Source organism: Lissotriton vulgaris, chromosome 3_1, assembly GCF_964263255.1.
Source record: "Lissotriton vulgaris chromosome 3_1, aLisVul1.2, whole genome shotgun sequence".
NCBI classification, from domain to species: domain Eukaryota; kingdom Metazoa; phylum Chordata; class Amphibia; order Caudata; family Salamandridae; genus Lissotriton; species Lissotriton vulgaris.
Genome location: NC_141689.1, coordinates 166,496,708 through 166,516,019, shown reverse-complemented (window position 1 = coordinate 166,516,019; position 19,312 = coordinate 166,496,708).

Genomic DNA, 19,312 nt, shown 5'->3' with positions numbered 1-19,312 from the left:
GCCAATTCTTCACCAGAAAGGAGACAAGCTACCGGGGACCGGTTTCTGGCATTTCAGCCGTCTTCGGCCCGGCTTGCTTGAATCCTGATGGTGCAGTGAGAAAGGGACTCATGTCTGAGTATACCCTGCCACACCTATAGTGGCCAAAAACGATTCAGAAAAGGGGGTGGTGATGAACAGAGTGTCTGAATTAAGCAGACCACTCTTACCCAGTCCAAAGATCAGGGCTTGATCCATCACCGTTATATATCTCACTGCACCATACCAGCTCAGAACCTGTCTATATGCAAATCAGTCTGTCACTGGCCCAGTGCATCATGGGAACAGGGCAGACTAAACTACCAAGCCAATTCTTCACCAGAAAGGAGACAAGCTACCGGGGACCGGTTTCTGGCATTTCAGCCGTCTTCGGCCCGGCTTGCTTGAATCCTGATGGTGCAGTGAGAAAGGGACTCATGTCTGAGTATACCCTGCCACACCTATAGTGGCCAAAAACGATTCAGAAAAGGGGGTGGTGGTGAACAGAGTGTCTGATTTAAGCAGACCACTCTTACCCAGTCCAAAGATCAGGGCTTGATCCATCACCGTTATTTATCTCACTGCACCATCCCAGCTCAGAACCTGGCTATATGCAAATCAGTCCGTCCCTGGCCCAGTGCATCATGGGAACAGGGCAGACTAGACTACCAAGCCAATTCTTCACCAGAAAGGAGACAAGCTACCGGGGACCGGTTTCAGGCATTTCAGCCGTCTTCGGCCCGGCTTGCTTGAATCCTGATGGTGCAGTGAGAAAGGGACTCATGTCTGAGTATACCCTGCCACACCTATAGTGGCCAAAAACAATTCAGAAAAGGGGGTGGTGATGAACAGAGTGTCTGAATTAAGCAGACCACTCTTACCCAGTCCAAAGATCAGGGCTTGATCCATCACCGTTATTTATCTCACTGCACCATCCCAGCTCAGAACCTGGCTATATGCAAATCAGTCTGTCCCTGGCCCAGTGCATCATGGGAACAGGGCAGACTAAACTACCAAGCCAATTCTTCACCAGAAAGGAGACAAGCTACCGGGGACCGGTTTCTGGCATTTCAGCCTTCTTCGGCCCGGCTTGCTTGAATCCTGATGGTGCAGTGAGAAAGGGACTCATGTCTGAGTATACCCTGCCACACCTATAGTGGCCAAAAACGATTCAGAAAAGGGGGTGGTGATGAACAGAGTGTCTGAATTAAGCGGACCACTCTTACCCAGTCCAAAGATCAGGGCTTGATCCATCACCGTTATTTATCTCACTGCACCATCCCAGCTCAGAACCTGGCTATATGCAAATCAGTCTGTCCCTGGCCCAGTGCATCATGGGAACAGGGCAGACTAAACTACCAAGCCAATTCTTCACCAGAAAGGAGACAAGCTACCGGGGACCGGTTTCTGGCATTTCAGCCTTCTTCGGCCCGGCTTGCTTGAATCCTGATGGTGCAGTGAGAAAGGGACTCATGTCTGAGTATACCCTGCCACACCTATAGTGGCCAAAAACGATTCAGAAAAGGGGGTGGTGATGAACAGAGTGTCTGAATTAAGCGGACCACTCTTACCCAGTCCAAAGATCAGGGCTTGATCCATCACCGTTATTTATCTCACTGCACCATCCCAGCTCAGAACCTGGCTATATGCAAATCAGTCTGTCCCTGGCCCAGTGCATCATGGGAACAGGGCAGACTAAACTACCAAGCCAATTCTTCACCAGAAAGGAGACAAGCTACCGGGGACCGGTTTCTGGCATTTCAGCCGTCTTCGGCCCGGCTTGCTTGAATCCTGATGGTGCAGTGAGAAAGGAACTCATGTCTGAGTATACCCTGCCACACCTTTAGTGGCCAAAAACGATTCAGAAAAGGGGGTGGTGATGAACAGAGTGTCTGAATTAAGCAGACCACTCTTACCCAGTCCAAAGATCAGGGCTTGATCCATCACCGTTATTCATCTCACTGCACCATCCCAGCTCAGAACCTGGCTATATGCAAATCAGTCTGTCCCTGGCCCAGTGCATCATGGGAACAGGGCGAACTAAACTACCAAGCCAATTCTTCACCAGAAAGGAGACAAGCTACCGGGGACCGGTTTCTGGCATTTCAGCCGTCTTCGGCCCGGCTTGCTTGAATCCTGATGGTGCAGTGAGAAAGGGACTCATGTCTGAGTATACCCTGCCACACCTATAGTGGCCAAAAACGATTCAGAAAAGGGGGTGGTGATGAACAGAGTGTCTGAATTAAGCAGACCACTCTTACCCAGTCCAAAGATCTGGGCTTGATCCATCACCGTTATTTATCTCACTGCACCATCCCAGCTCAGAACCTGGCTATATGCAAATCAGTCTGTCCCTGGCCCAGTGCATCATGGGAACAGGGCAGACTAAACTACCAAGCCAATTCTTCACCAGAAAGGAGACAAGCTGCCGGGGACCGGTTTCTGGCATTTCAGCCGTCTTCGGCCCGGCTTGCTTGAATCCTGATGGTGCAGTGAGAAAGGGACTCATATCTGAGTATACCCTGCCACACCTATAGTGGCCAAAAATGATTCAGAAAAGGGGGTGGTGATGAACAGAGTGTCTGAATTAAGCAGACCACTCTTACCCAGTCCAAAGATCTGGGCTTGATCCATCACCGTTATTTATCTCACTGCACCATCCCAGCTCAGAACCTGGCTATATGCAAATCAGTCTGTCCCTGGCCCAGTGCATCATGGGAACAGGGCAGACTAAACTACCAAGCCAATTCTTCACCAGAAAGGAGACAAGCTACCGGGGACCGGTTTCTGGCATTTCAGCCGTCTTCGGCCCGGCTTGCTTGAATCCTGATGGTGCAGTGAGAAAGGGACTCATGTCTGAGTATACCCTGCCACACCTTTAGTGGCCAAAAACGATTCAGAAAAGGGGGTGGTGATGAACAGAGTGTCTGAATTAAGCAGACCACTCTTACCCAGTCCAAAGATCAGGGCTTGATCCATCACCGTTATTCATCTCACTGCACCATCCCAGCTCAGAACCTGGCTATATGCAAATCAGTCTGTCCCTGGCCCAGTGCATCATGGGAACAGGGCAGACTAAACTACCAAGCCAATTCTTCACCAGAAAGGAGACAAGCTACCGGGGACCGGTTTCTGGCATTTCAGCCGTCTTCGGCCCGGCTTGCTTGAATCCTGATGGTGCAGTGAGAAAGGGACTCATATCTGAGTATACCCTGCCACACCTATAGTGGCCAAAAACGATTCAGAAAAGGGGGTGGTGATGAACAGAGTGTCTGAATTAAGCAGACCACTCTTACCCAGTCCAAAGATCAGGGCTTGATCCATCACCGTTATTTATCTCACTGCACCATCCCAGCTCAGAACCTGGCTATATGCAAATCAGTCTGTCCCTGGCCCAGTGCATCATGGGAACAGGGCAGACTAAACTACCAAGCCAATTCTTCACCAGAAAGGAGACAAGCTACCGGGGACCGGTTTCTTTTTTTTTTTTTTTGGAAAAATATACTTTATTTAAAATATTTGTCAGGTTTACATTTTAAGCAGTCCCTTATATTTGGGTGCTGTACATTTAACCATTCTCAAAGAAGCGCATCAGGCTATCTTTGGTGGTTTTCCATCAAGATTTCTCATTTTACCCATCCAGACCAACTCCTGATTTTCCAGGTTTCCTTTGCCCACTCTTGTCCAAATCTATGGGTGTCTATGCACATGTAAGAGAACATTTTAGTGAAAACAAGTTTTTGGCATTCTTTTTCCGTGATTGCTTGGTGTTTGTACAAGGAAAGGTTCCTGTTTTCCCACATCGCCTCTTTCACGCAGTTTATTATTCTCCATAGTGTCCTTTCTTTATTTGCATTGCAATTCATGCCCAACCCATATAGAACCAGTTCATAGGACAGGGATGCCTGTCCTGTTAATTCTTTAATGAGCTGTCCCATTGCCTTCCACATGCTTTGTGCTCCGCCGCAGTTCCAAATGAAGTGCATCAGGGATTCATCTGCTGCACAGCCTGGTGTTGGGCATCTTGCTGTTTTTGCCAGTTTCCTTGCATGTTGGAATTGTTTCACGGGTAGGCATTTGGATACCATCATCCATGCCAAGTCTTTCTGGGAGTTTGTCAAGTCTTTGTGGTTCACCATCTCCCAAACCTTCCCTGATTGCTTCTCTGATAAGTTGTTTACCATTGTCACTGAGTCTGTTTCTTTCAGTTCTTTACTTAAGGCCATCCGGGGTGTGATGTCCTTCGCTTGGATTTGTCTCTCTTTCAGCTTCTTGAAGAAAGGCTTGATGCCTTTGTACGCAGGGGGTGGTTCTAGTAAAAAAGGCTTTGTATTGTCCAGATTACATATGCCCTCTCTTGATAAGATGAAGCTTGTAGCAAACAGAGTGTAGGCAGCCACATGTGAGTCTTTCTTTGCATTCCCCAGTATGTTTTTAACAAAATGTGACATTAGGAAGTCATGGAGGTTTGGCAGGTCTTTCCCTCCTTTTGTGGGTAGTTTAAAAACTGTGTCTCTTTTTAGTTTTTCAATTTTTGACCCCCAAAAGAAGTTTGCAAAAAGTCTTTTATGTCACTTTTGTCCACCTGTATGATGGAGGGAAAATCATGGCAATAAACATCAGGATTGGTAGACATATTGCTTTCAGCACCAAGACTTTCCCTTCCAGGGAAAGTTTTCTTGTCGTCCAGAGCGCCATTTTCTGCTTGAGCTTTGTCTGGATCTTCTCCCAGTTTATTTCTCCCGCCATGTCCTGTGAAAAAAGAATCCCCAGTATTTTTACTGGGTCTTTGGAAGGTTTCACTGGGAGCTGAGACAGTTTGTCCCATTGTCCCACCGTCATGCAGTGTGTTTTCTCCACATTCACCTGTAGCCCAGCTGCTAGGGAAAAGAGTTGGGTTATAAGGAAAGTTCTTTTCATGGATCTAGTATCAGTGCAAGCAATGGTGACATCGTCCATGTATGCTACACATTTGACCTGTTTGCCTTGGCTGCCCGGTACCAGAGGGCCAGTTATGCACTTGTCCTTCCTGATGGCACATAGGAGAGGTTCAATTGCACATACAAAGAGTGCCGGTGATAAGGGGCATCCTTGTCTGACCCCCGATTCAATGTGGAACCCCTCAGATAGTGTACCATTTATAAGGACCTGGCTTTCACATCCAGTGTATATTAAGCCAATAGTTTTGATGAAACCTTCTGGGAATCCCATTTTCCTGAGCACTTTGAAAAGGTATTCATGACTTAGGGAGTCAAAGGCTTTCTGGAAATCAAGGGCCAAGATAGCTAGTGGATTCCCCCTGTCTTTCGCTAACCACAAGGTGTCTCTAATGATGGTCAAACTGTCCCAGATTTTCCTTCCTGGGACCGCACATGTTTGGTCTGGGTGCACGATGGAGGCCAGCACCTTTCTGCATCTTCCTGCCAGGACTTTACTTAGGATCTTACTGTCCACATTCAAGAGGGTGATTGGCCTCCAATTGTTGATGTCCAGCTTGTCCCCCTTTTTCTCCAGCAGTTTTATGATGCCTTGTGGAAAGGAGGGGGGTAAAACATGTTTTTCCAAGCATTCTTTCAACAAACTCCAAAAATCCTTTGCAATAAGCCCCCAGAAAGTTTTGTAAAACTCCCATGGAAGGCCGTCTTGCCCAGGGGCTGATCCTTTTGGGGCTTCCTGAATGATTTGGAATAGTTCTTCTCCTGAAATGGGGGTGGTTAGAAATTGTTGTTCCTCTTCATTTCAGCCGTCTTCGGCCCGGCTTGCTTGAATCCTGATGGTGCAGTGAGAAAGGGACTCATGTCTGAGTATACCCTGCCACACCTATAGTGGCCAAAAACGATTCAGAAAAGGGGGTGGTGATGAACAGAGTGTCTGAATTAAGCAGACCACTCTTACCCAGTCCAAAGATCAGGGCTTGATCCATCACCGTTATATATCTCACTGCACCATACCAGCTCAGAACCTGTCTATATGCAAATCAGTCTGTCCCTGGCCCAGTGCATCATGGGAACAGGGCAGACTAAACTACCAAGCCAATTCTTCACCAGAAAGGAGACAAGCTACCGGGGACCGGTTTCTGGCATTTCAGCCGTCTTCAGCCCGGCTTGCTTGAATCCTGATGGTGCAGTGAGAAAGGGACTCATGTCTGAGTATACCCTGCCACACCCATAGTGGCCAAAAACGATTCAGAAAAGGGGGTGGTGGTGAACAGAGTGTCTGATTTAAGCAGACCACTCTTACCCAGTCCAAAGATCAGGGCTTGATCCATCACCGTTATTTATCTCACTGCACCATCCCAGCTCAGAACCTGGCTATATGCAAATCAGTCTGTCCCTGGCCCAGTGCATCATGGGAACAGGGCAGACTAAACTACCAAGATAATTCTTCACCAGAAAGGAGAAAAGCTACCGGGGACCGGTTTCTGGCATTTCAGCCGTCTTCGGCCCGGCTTGCTTGAATCCTGATGGTGCAGTGAGAAAGGGACTCATGTCTGAGTATACCCTGCCACACCTATAGTGGCCAAAAATGATTCAGAAAAGGGGGTGGTGATGAACAGAGTGTCTGAATTAAGCAGACCACTCTTACCCAGTCCAAAGATCAGGGCTTGATCCATCACCGTTATATTTATCTCACTGCACCATCCCAGCTCAGAACCTGGCTATATGCAAATCAGTCTGTCCCTGGCCCAGTGCATCATGGGAACAGGGCAGACTAAACTACCAAGATAATTCTTCACCAGAAAGGAGAAAAGCTACCGGGGACCGGTTTCTGGCATTTCAGCCGTCTTCGGCCCGGCTTGCTTGAATCCTGATGGTGCAGTGAGAAAGGGACTCATGTCTGAGTATACCCTGCCACACCTATAGTGGCCAAAAATGATTCAGAAAAGGGGGTGGTGATGAACAGAGTGTCTGAATTAAGCAGACCACTCTTACCCAGTCCAAAGATTAGGGCTTGATCCATCACCGTTATATTTATCTCACTGCACCATCGCAGCTCAGAACCTGGCTATATGCAAATCAGTCTGTCCCTGGCCCAGTGCATCATGGGAGCAGGGCAGACTAAACTACCAAGCCAATTCTTCACCAGAAAGGAGACAAGCTACCGGGGACCGGTTTCTGGCATTTCAGCCATCTTCGGCCCGGCTTGCTTGAATCCTGATGGTGCAGTGAGAAAGGGACTCATGTCTGAGTATACCCTGCCACACCTATAGTGGCCAAAAACGATTCAGAAAAGGGGGTGGTGATGAACAGAGTGTCTGAATTAAGCAGACCACTCTTACCCAGTCCAAAGATCAGGGCTTGATCCATCACCGTTATTTATCTCACTGCACCATCCCAGCTCAGAACCTGGCTATATGCAAATCAGTCTGTCCCTGGCCCAGTGCATCATGGGAACAGGGCAGACTAAACTACCAAGCCAATTCTTCACCAGAAAGGAGACAAGCTACCGGGGACCAGTTTCTGGCATTTCAGCCTTCTTCGGCCCGGCTTGCTTGAATCCTGATGGTGCAGTGAGAAAGGGACTCATGTCTGAGTATACCCTGCCACACCTATAGTGGCCAAAAACGATTCAGAAAAGGGGGTGGTGATGAACAGAGCGTCTGAATTAAGCAGACCACTCTTACCCAGTCCAAAGATCAGGGCTTGATCCATCACCGTTATTTATCTCACTGCAACATCCCAGCTCAGAACCTGGCTATATGCAAATCAGTCTGTCCCTGGCCCAGTGCATCATGGGAACAGGGCAGACTAAACTGCCAAGCCAATTCTTCACCAGAAAGGAGACAAGCTACCGGGGACCGGTTTCTGGCATTTCAGCCGTCTTCGGCCCGGCTTGCTTGAATCCTGATGGTGCAGTGAGAAAGGGACTCATGTCTGAGTATACCCTGCCACACCTTTAGTGGCCAAAAACGATTCAGAAAAGGGGGTGGTGATGAACAGAGTGTCTGAATTAAGCAGACCACTCTTACCCAGTCCAAAGATCAGGGCTTGATCCATCACCGTTATTTATCTCACTGCACCATCCCAGCTCAGAACCTGGCTATATGCAAATCAGTCTGTCCCTGGCCCAGTGCATCATGGGAACAGGGCAGACTAAACTACCAAGCCAATTCTTCACCAGAAAGGAGACAAGCTACCGGGGACGGGTTTCTGGCATTTCAGCCGTCTTCGGCCCGGCTTGCTTGAATCCTGATGGTGCAGTGAGAAAGGGACTCATGTCTGAGTATACCCTGCCACACCTATAGTGGCCAAAAACGATTCAGAAAAGGGGGTGGTGATGAACAGAGTGTCTGAATTAAGCAGACCACTCTTACCCAGTCCAAAGATCAGGGCTTGATCCATCACCGTTATTTATCTCACCGCACCATCCCAGCTCAGAACCTGGCTATATGCAAATCAGTCTGTCCCTGGCCCAGTGCATCATGGGAACAGGGCAGACTAAACTACCAAGCCAATTCTTCACCAGAATGGAGACAAGCTACCGGGGACCGGTTTCTGGCATTTCAGCCGTCTTCGGCCCGGCTTGCTTGAATCCTGATGGTGCAGTGAGAAAGGGACTCATGTCTGAGTATACCCTGCCACACCTATAGTGGCCAAAAACGATTCAGAAAAGGGGGTGGTGATGAACAGAGTGTCTGAATTAAGCAGACCACTCTTACCCAGTCCAAAGATCAGGGCTTGATCCATCACCGTTATTTATCTCACTGCACCATCCCAGCTCAGAACCTGGCTATATGCAAATCAGTCTGTCCCTGGCCCAGTGCATCATGGGAACAGGGCAGACTAAACTACCAAGCCAATTCTTCACCAGAAAGGAGACAAGCTACCGGGGACCGGTTTCTGGCATTTCAGCCGTCTTCGGCCCGGCTTGCTTGAATCCTGATGGTGCAGTGAGAAAGGGACTTATGTCTGAGTATACCCTGCCACACCTATAGTGGCCAAAAACGATTCAGAAAAGGGGGTGGTGATGAACAGAGTGTCTGAATTAAGCAGACCACTCTTACCCAGTCCAAAGATCAGGGCTTGATCCATCACCGTTATATATCTCACTGCACCATACCAGCTCAGAACCTGTCTATATGCAAATCAGTCTGTCCCTGGCCCAGTGCATCATGGGAACAGGGAAGACTAAACTACCAAGCCAATTCTTCACCAGAAAGGAGACAAGCTACCCGGGACCGGTTTCTGGCATTTCAGCCGTCTTCGGCCCGGCTTGCTTGAATCCTGATGGTGCAGTGAGAAAGGGACTCATGTCTGAGTATACCCTGCCACACCTATAGTGGCCAAAAACGATTCAGAAAAGGGGGTGGTGGTGAACAGAGTGTCTGATTTAAGCAGACCACTCTTACCCAGTCCAAAGATCAGGGCTTGATCCATCACCGTTATTTATCTCACTGCACCATCCCAGCTCAGAACCTGGCTATATGCAAATCAGTCTGTCCCTGGCCCAGTGCATCATGGGAACAGGGCAGACTAGACTACCAAGCCAATTCTTCACCAGAAAGGAGACAAGCTACCGGGGACCGGTTTCAGGCATTTCAGCCGTCTTCGGCCCGGCTTGCTTGAATCCTGATGGTGCAGGGAGAAAGGGACTCATGTCTGAGTATACCCTGCCACACCTATAGTGGCCAAAAACGATTCAGAAAAGGGGGTGGTGATGAACAGAGTGTCTGAATTAAGCAGACCACTCTTACCCAGTTCAAAGATCAGGGCTTGATCCATCACCGTTATTTATCTCACTGCACCATCCCAGCTCAGAACCTGGCTATATGCAAATCAGTCTGTCCCTGGCCCAGTGCATCATGGGAACAGGGCAGACTAAACTACCAAGATAATTCTTCACCAGAAAGGAGAAAAGCTACCGGGGACCGGTTTCTGGCATTTCAGCCGTCTTCGGCCCGGCTTGCTTGAATCCTGATGGTGCAGTGAGAAAGGGACTCATGTCTGAGTATACCCTGCCACACCTATAGTGGCCAAAAATGATTCAGAAAAGGGGGTGGTGATGAACAGAGTGTCTGAATTAATCAGACCACTCTTACCCAGTCCAAAGATCGGGGCTTGATCCATCACCGTTATATTTATCTCACTGCACCATCCCAGCTCAGAACCTGGCTATATGCAAATCAGTCTGTCCCTGGCCCAGTGCATCATGGGAACAGGGCAGACTAAACTACCAAGCCAATTCTTCACCAGAAAGGAGACAAGCTACCAAGGACCGGTTTCTGGCATTTCAGCCATCTTCGGCCCGGCTTGCTTGAATCCTGATGGTGCAGTGAGAAAGGGACTCATGTCTGAGTATACCCTGCCACACCTATAGTGGCCAAAAATGATTCAGAAAAGGGGGTGGTGATGAACAGAGTGTCTGAATTAAGCAGACCACTCTTACCCAGTCCAAAGATCAGGGCTTGATCCATCACCGTTATTTATCTCACTGCACCATCCCAGCTCAGAACCTGGCTATATGCAAATCAGTCTGTCCCTGGCCCAGTGCATCATGGGAACAGGGCAGACTAAACTACCAAGCCAATTCTTCATCAGAAAGGAGACAAGCTACCGGGGACCAGTTTCTGGCATTTCAGCCTTCTTCGGCCCAGCTTGCTTGAATCCTGATGGTGCAGTGAGAAAGGGACTCATGTCTGAGTATACCCTGCCACACCTATAGTGGCCAAAAACGATTCAGAAAAGGGGGTGGTGATGAACAGAGCGTCTGAATTAAGCAGACCACTCTTACCCAGTCCAAAGATCAGGGCTTGATCCATCACCGTTATTTATCTCACTGCAACATCCCAGCTCAGAACCTGGCTATATGCAAATCAGTCTGTCCCTGGCCCAGTGCATCATGGGAACAGGGCAGACTAAACTGCCAAGCCAATTCTTCACCAGAAAGGAGACAAGCTACCGGGGAAGGTTTCTGGCATTTCAGCCGTCTTCGGCCCGGCTTGCTTGAATCCTGATGGTGCAGTGAGAAAGGGACTCATGTCTGAGTATACCCTGCCACACCTTTAGTGGCCAAAAACGATTCAGAAAAGGGGGTGGTGATGAACAGAGTGTCTGAATTAAGCAGACCACTCTTACCCAGTCCAAAGATCAGGGCTTGATCCATCACCGTTATTTATCTCACTGCACCATCCCAGCTCAGAACCTGGCTATATGCAAATCAGTCTGTCCCTGGCCCAGTGCATCATGGGAACAGGGCAGACTAAACTACCAAGCCAATTCTTCACCAGAAAGGAGACAAGCTACCGGGGACGGGTTTCTGGCATTTCAGCCGTCTTCGGCCCGGCTTGCTTGAATCCTGATGGTGCAGTGAGAAAGGGACTCATGTCTGAGTATACCCTGCCACACCTATAGTGGCCAAAAACGATTCAGAAAAGGGGGTGGTGATGAACAGAGTGTCTGAATTAAGCAGACCACTCTTACCCAGTCCAAAGATCAGGGCTTGATCCATCACCGTTATTTATCTCACTGCACCATCCCAGCTAAGAACCTGGCTATATGCAAATCAGTCTGTCCCTGGCCCAGTGCATCATGGGAGCAGGGCAGACTAAACTACCAAGCCAATTCTTCACCAGAAAGGAGACAAGCTACCGGGGACCGGTTTCTGGCATTTCAGCCGTCTTCGGCCCGGCTTGCTTGAATCCTGATGGTGCAGTGAGAAAGGGACTCATGTCTGAGTATACCCTGCCACACCTATAGTGGCCAAAAACGATTCAGAAAAGGGGGTGGTGATGAACAGAGTGTCTGAATTAAGCAGACCACTCTTACCCAGTCCAAAGATCAGGGCTTGATCCATCACCGTTATTTATCTCACTGCACCATCCCAGCTCAGAACCTGGCTATATGCAAATCAGTCTGTCCCTGGCCCAGTGCATCATGGGAACAGGGCAGACTAAACTACCAAGCCAATTCTTCACCAGAAAGGAGACAAGCTACCGGGGACCGGTTTCTGGCATTTCAGCCGTCTTCGGCCCGGCTTGCTTGAATCCTGATGGTGCAGTGAGAAAGGGACTCATGTCTGAGTATACCCTGCCACACCTATAGTGGCCAAAAACGATTCAGAAAAGGGGGTGGTGATGAACAGAGTGTCTGAATTAAGCAGACCACTCTTACCCAGTCCAAAGATCAGGGCTTGATCCATCACCGTTATATATCTCACTGCACCATACCAGCTCAGAACCTGTCTATATGCAAATCAGTCTGTCACTGGCCCAGTGCATCATGGGAACAGGGCAGACTAAACTACCAAGCCAATTCTTCACCAGAAAGGAGACAAGCTACCGGGGACCGGTTTCTGGCATTTCAGCCGTCTTCGGCCCGGCTTGCTTGAATCCTGATGGTGCAGTGAGAAAGGGACTCATGTCTGAGTATACCCTGCCACACCTATAGTGGCCAAAAACGATTCAGAAAAGGGGGTGGTGGTGAACAGAGTGTCTGATTTAAGCAGACCACTCTTACCCAGTCCAAAGATCAGGGCTTGATCCATCACCGTTATTTATCTCACTGCACCATCCCAGCTCAGAACCTGGCTATATGCAAATCAGTCCGTCCCTGGCCCAGTGCATCATGGGAACAGGGCAGACTAGACTACCAAGCCAATTCTTCACCAGAAAGGAGACAAGCTACCGGGGACCGGTTTCAGGCATTTCAGCCGTCTTCGGCCCGGCTTGCTTGAATCCTGATGGTGCAGTGAGAAAGGGACTCATGTCTGAGTATACCCTGCCACACCTATAGTGGCCAAAAACAATTCAGAAAAGGGGGTGGTGATGAACAGAGTGTCTGAATTAAGCAGACCACTCTTACCCAGTCCAAAGATCAGGGCTTGATCCATCACCGTTATTTATCTCACTGCACCATCCCAGCTCAGAACCTGGCTATATGCAAATCAGTCTGTCCCTGGCCCAGTGCATCATGGGAACAGGGCAGACTAAACTACCAAGCCAATTCTTCACCAGAAAGGAGACAAGCTACCGGGGACCGGTTTCTGGCATTTCAGCCTTCTTCGGCCCGGCTTGCTTGAATCCTGATGGTGCAGTGAGAAAGGGACTCATGTCTGAGTATACCCTGCCACACCTATAGTGGCCAAAAACGATTCAGAAAAGGGGGTGGTGATGAACAGAGTGTCTGAATTAAGCGGACCACTCTTACCCAGTCCAAAGATCAGGGCTTGATCCATCACCGTTATTTATCTCACTGCACCATCCCAGCTCAGAACCTGGCTATATGCAAATCAGTCTGTCCCTGGCCCAGTGCATCATGGGAACAGGGCAGACTAAACTACCAAGCCAATTCTTCACCAGAAAGGAGACAAGCTACCGGGGACCGGTTTCTGGCATTTCAGCCGTCTTCGGCCCGGCTTGCTTGAATCCTGATGGTGCAGTGAGAAAGGGACTCATGTCTGAGTATACCCTGCCACACCTTTAGTGGCCAAAAACGATTCAGAAAAGGGGGTGGTGATGAACAGAGTGTCTGAATTAAGCAGACCACTCTTACCCAGTCCAAAGATCAGGGCTTGATCCATCACCGTTATTCATCTCACTGCGCCATCCCAGCTCAGAACCTGGCTATATGCAAATCAGTCTGTCCCTGGCCCAGTGCATCATGGGAACAGGGCAGACTAAACTACCAAGCCAATTCTTCACCAGAAAGGAGACAAGCTACCGGGGAAGGTTTCTGGCATTTCAGCCGTCTTCGGCCCGGCTTGCTTGAATCCTGATGGTGCAGTGAGAAAGGGACTCATGTCTGAGTATACCCTGCCACACCTTTAGTGGCCAAAAACGATTCAGAAAAGGGGGTGGTGATGAACAGAGTGTCTGAATTAAGCAGACCACTCTTACCCAGTCCAAAGATCAGGGCTTGATCCATCACCGTTATTTATCTCACTGCACCATCCCAGCTCAGAACCTGGCTATATGCAAATCAGTCTGTCCCTGGCCCAGTGCATCATGGGAACAGGGCAGACTAAACTACCAAGCCAATTCTTCACCAGAAAGGAGACAAGCTACCGGGGACGGGTTTCTGGCATTTCAGCCGTCTTCGGCCCGGCTTGCTTGAATCCTGATGGTGCAGTGAGAAAGGGACTCATGTCTGAGTATACCCTGCCACACCTATAGTGGCCAAAAACGATTCAGAAAAGGGGGTGGTGATGAACAGAGTGTCTGAATTAAGCAGACCACTCTTACCCAGTCCAAAGATCAGGGCTTGATCCATCACCGTTATTTATCTCACTGCACCATCCCAGCTAAGAACCTGGCTATATGCAAATCAGTCTGTCCCTGGCCCAGTGCATCATGGGAGCAGGGCAGACTAAACTACCAAGCCAATTCTTCACCAGAAAGGAGACAAGCTACCGGGGACCGGTTTCTGGCATTTCAGCCGTCTTCGGCCCGGCTTGCTTGAATCCTGATGGTGCAGTGAGAAAGGGACTCATGTCTGAGTATACCCTGCCACACCTATAGTGGCCAAAAACGATTCAGAAAAGGGGGTGGTGATGAACAGAGTGTCTGAATTAAGCAGACCACTCTTACCCAGTCCAAAGATCAGGGCTTGATCCATCACCATTATTTATCTCACTGCACCATCCCAGCTCAGAACCTGGCTATATGCAAATCAGTCTGTCCCTGGCCCAGTGCATCATGGGAACAGGGCAGACTAAACTACCAAGCCAATTCTTCACCAGAAAGGAGACAAGCTACCGGGGACCGGTTTCTGGCATTTCAGCCGTCTTCGGCCCGGCTTGCTTGAATCCTGATGGTGCAGTGAGAAAGGGACTCATGTCTGAGTATACCCTGCCACACCTATAGTGGCCAAAAACGATTCAGAAAAGGGGGTGGTGATGAACAGAGTGTCTGAATTAAGCAGACCACTCTTACCCAGTCCAAAGATCAGGGCTTGATCCATCACCGTTATATATCTCACTGCACCATACCAGCTCAGAACCTGTCTATATGCAAATCAGTCTGTCACTGGCCCAGTGCATCATGGGAACAGGGCAGACTAAACTACCAAGCCAATTCTTCACCAGAAAGGAGACAAGCTACCGGGGACCGGTTTCTGGCATTTCAGCCGTCTTCGGCCCGGCTTGCTTGAATCCTGATGGTGCAGTGAGAAAGGGACTCATGTCTGAGTATACCCTGCCACACCTATAGTGGCCAAAAACGATTCAGAAAAGGGGGTGGTGGTGAACAGAGTGTCTGATTTAAGCAGACCACTCTTACCCAGTCCAAAGATCAGGGCTTGATCCATCACCGTTATTTATCTCACTGCACCATCCCAGCTCAGAACCTGGCTATATGCAAATCAGTCCGTCCCTGGCCCAGTGCATCATGGGAACAGGGCAGACTAGACTACCAAGCCAATTCTTCACCAGAAAGGAGACAAGCTACCGGGGACCGGTTTCAGGCATTTCAGCCGTCTTCGGCCCGGCTTGCTTGAATCCTGATGGTGCAGTGAGAAAGGGACTCATGTCTGAGTATACCCTGCCACACCTATAGTGGCCAAAAACAATTCAGAAAAGGGGGTGGTGATGAACAGAGTGTCTGAATTAAGCAGACCACTCTTACCCAGTCCAAAGATCAGGGCTTGATCCATCACCGTTATTTATCTCACTGCACCATCCCAGCTCAGAACCTGGCTATATGCAAATCAGTCTGTCCCTGGCCCAGTGCATCATGGGAACAGGGCAGACTAAACTACCAAGCCAATTCTTCACCAGAAAGGAGACAAGCTACCGGGGACCGGTTTCTGGCATTTCAGCCTTCTTCGGCCCGGCTTGCTTGAATCCTGATGGTGCAGTGAGAAAGGGACTCATGTCTGAGTATACCCTGCCACACCTATAGTGGCCAAAAACGATTCAGAAAAGGGGGTGGTGATGAACAGAGTGTCTGAATTAAGCGGGCCACTCTTACCCAGTCCAAAGATCAGGGCTTGATCCATCACCGTTATTTATCTCACTGCACCATCCCAGCTCAGAACCTGGCTATATGCAAATCAGTCTGTCCCTGGCCCAGTGCATCATGGGAACAGGGCAGACTAAACTACCAAGCCAATTCTTCACCAGAAAGGAGACAAGCTACCGGGGACCGGTTTCTGGCATTTCAGCCGTCTTCGGCCCGGCTTGCTTGAATCCTGATGGTGCAGTGAGAAAGGGACTCATGTCTGAGTATACCCTGCCACACCTTTAGTGGCCAAAAACGATTCAGAAAAGGGGGTGGTGATGAACAGAGTGTCTGAATTAAGCAGACCACTCTTACCCAGTCCAAAGATCAGGGCTTGATCCATCACCGTTATTCATCTCACTGCACCATCCCAGCTCAGAACCTGGCTATATGCAAATCAGTCTGTCCCTGGCCCAGTGCATCATGGGAACAGGGCAGACTAAACTACCAAGCCAATTCTTCACCAGAAAGGAGACAAGCTACCGGGGACCGGTTTCTGGCATTTCAGCCGTCTTCGGCCTGGCTTGCTTGAATCCTGATGGTGCAGTGAGAAAGGGACTCATGTCTGAGTATACCCTGCCACACCTATAGTGGCCAAAAATGATTCAGAAAAGGGGGTGGTGATGAACAGAGTGTCTGAATTAAGCAGACCACTCTTACCCAGTCCAAAGATCTGGGCTTGATCCATCACCGTTATTTATCTCACTGCACCATCCCAGCTCAGAACCTGGCTATATGCAAATCAGTCTGTCCCTGGCCCAGTGCATCATGGGAACAGGGCAGACTAAACTACCAAGCCAATTCTTCACCAGAAAGGAGACAAGCTGCCGGGGACCGGTTTCTGGCATTTCAGCCGTCTTTGGCCCGGCTTGCTTGAATCCTGATGGTGCAGTGAGAAAGGGACTCATATCTGAGTATACCCTGCCACACCTATAGTGGCCAAAAATGATTCAGAAAAGGGGGTGGTGATGAACAGAGTGTCTGAATTAAGCAGACCACTCTTACCCAGTCCAAAGATCTGGGCTTGATCCATCACCGTTATTTATCTCACTGCACCATCCCAGCTCAGAACCTGGCTATATGCAAATCAGTCTGTCCCTGGCCCAGTGCATCATGGGAACAGGGCAGACTAAACTACCAAGCCAATTCTTCACCAGAAAGGAGACAAGCTACCGGGGACCGGTTTCTGGCATTTCAGCCGTCTTCGGCCCGGCTTGCTTGAATCCTGATGGTGCAGTGAGAAAGGGACTCATGTCTGAGTATACCCTGCCACACCTTTAGTGGCCAAAAACGATTCAGAAAAGGGGGTGGTGATGAACAGAGTGTCTGAATTAAGCAGACCACTCTTACCCAGTCCAAAGATCAGGGCTTGATCCATCACCGTTATTCATCTCACTGCACCATCCCAGCTCAGAACCTGGCTATATGCAAATCAGTCTGTCCCTGGCCCAGTGCATCATGGGAACAGGGCAGACTAAACTACCAAGCCAATTCTTCACCAGAAAGGAGACAAGCTACCGGGGACCGGTTTCTGGCATTTCAGCCGTCTTCGGCCCGGCTTGCTTGAATCCTGATGGTGCAGTGAGAAAGGGACTCATGTCTGAGTATACCCTGCCACACCTATAGTGGCCAAAAACGATTCAGAAAAGGGGGTGGTGGTGAACAGAGTGTCTGATTTAAGCAGACCACTCTTACCCAGTCCAAAGATCAGGGCTTGATCCATCACCGTTATTTATCTCACTGCACCATCCCAGCTCAGAACCTGGCTATATGCAAATCAGTCCGTCCCTGGCCCAGTGCATCATGGGAACAGGGCAGACTAGACTACCAAGCCAATTCTTCACCAGAAAGGAGACAAGCTACCGGGGACCGGTTTCAGGCATTTCAGCCGTCTTCGGCCCGGCTTGCTTGAATCCTGATGGTGCAGTGAGAAAGGGACTCATGTCTGAGTATACCCTGCCACACCTATAGTGGCCAAAAACAATTCAGAAAAGGGGGTGGTGATGAACAGAGTGTCTGAATTAAGCAGACCACTCTTACCCAGTCCAAAGATCAGGGCTTGATCCATCACCGTTATTTATCTCACTGCACCATCCCAGCTCAGAACCTGGCTATATGCAAATCAGTCTGTCCCTGGCCCAGTGCATCATGGGAACAGGGCAGACTAAACTACCAAGCCAATTCTTCACCAGAAAGGAGACAAGCTACCGGGGACCGGTTTCTGGCATTTCAGCCTTCTTCGGCCCGGCTTGCTTGAATCCTGATGGTGCAGTGAGAAAGGGACTCATGTCTGAGTATACCCTGCCACACCTATAGTGGCCAAAAACGATTCAGAAAAGGGGGTGGTGATGAACAGAGTGTCTGAATTAAGCGGACCACTCTTACCCAGTCCAAAGATCAGGGCTTGATCCATCACCGTTATTTATCTCACTGCACCATCCCAGCTCAGAACCTGGCTATATGCAAATCAGTCTGTCCCTGGCCCAGTGCATCATGGGAACAGGGCAGACTAAACTACCAAGCCAATTCTTCACCAGAAAGGAGACAAGCTACCGGGGACCGGTTTCTGGCATTTCAGCCGTCTTCGGCCCGGCTTGCTTGAATCCTGATGGTGCAGTGAGAAAGGGACTCATGTCTGAGTATACCCTGCCACACCTTTAGTGGCCAAAAACGATTCAGAAAAGGGGGTGGTGATGAACAGAGTGTCTGAATTAAGCAGACCACTCTTACCCAGTCCAAAGATCAGGGCTTGATCCATCACCGTTATTCATCTCACTGCACCATCCCAGCTCAGAACCTGGCTATATGCAAATCAGTCTGTCCCTGGCCCAGTGCATCATGGGAACAGGGCAGACTAAACTACCAAGCCAATTCTTCACCAGAAAGGAGACAAGCTACCGGGGACCGGTTTCTGGCATTTCAGCCGTCTTCGGCCCGGCTTGCTTGAATCCTGATGGTGCAGTGAGAAAGGGACTCATGTCTGAGTATACCCTGCCACACCTATAGTGGCCAAAAACGATTCAGAAAAGGGGGTGGTGATGAACAGAGTGTCTGAATTAAGCAGACCACTCTTACCCAGTCCAAAGATCTGGGCTTGATCCATCACCGTTATTTATCTCACTGCACCATCCCAGCTCAGAACCTGGCTATATGCAAATCAGTCTGTCCCTGGCCCAGTGCATCATGGGAACAGGGCAGACTAAACTACCAAGCCAATTCTTCACCAGAAAGGAGACAAGCTGCCGGGGACCGGTTTCTGGCATTTCAGCCGTCTTCGGCCCGGCTTGCTTGAATCCTGATGGTGCAGTGAGAAAGGGACTCATATCTGAGTATACCCTGCCACACCTATAGTGGCCAACA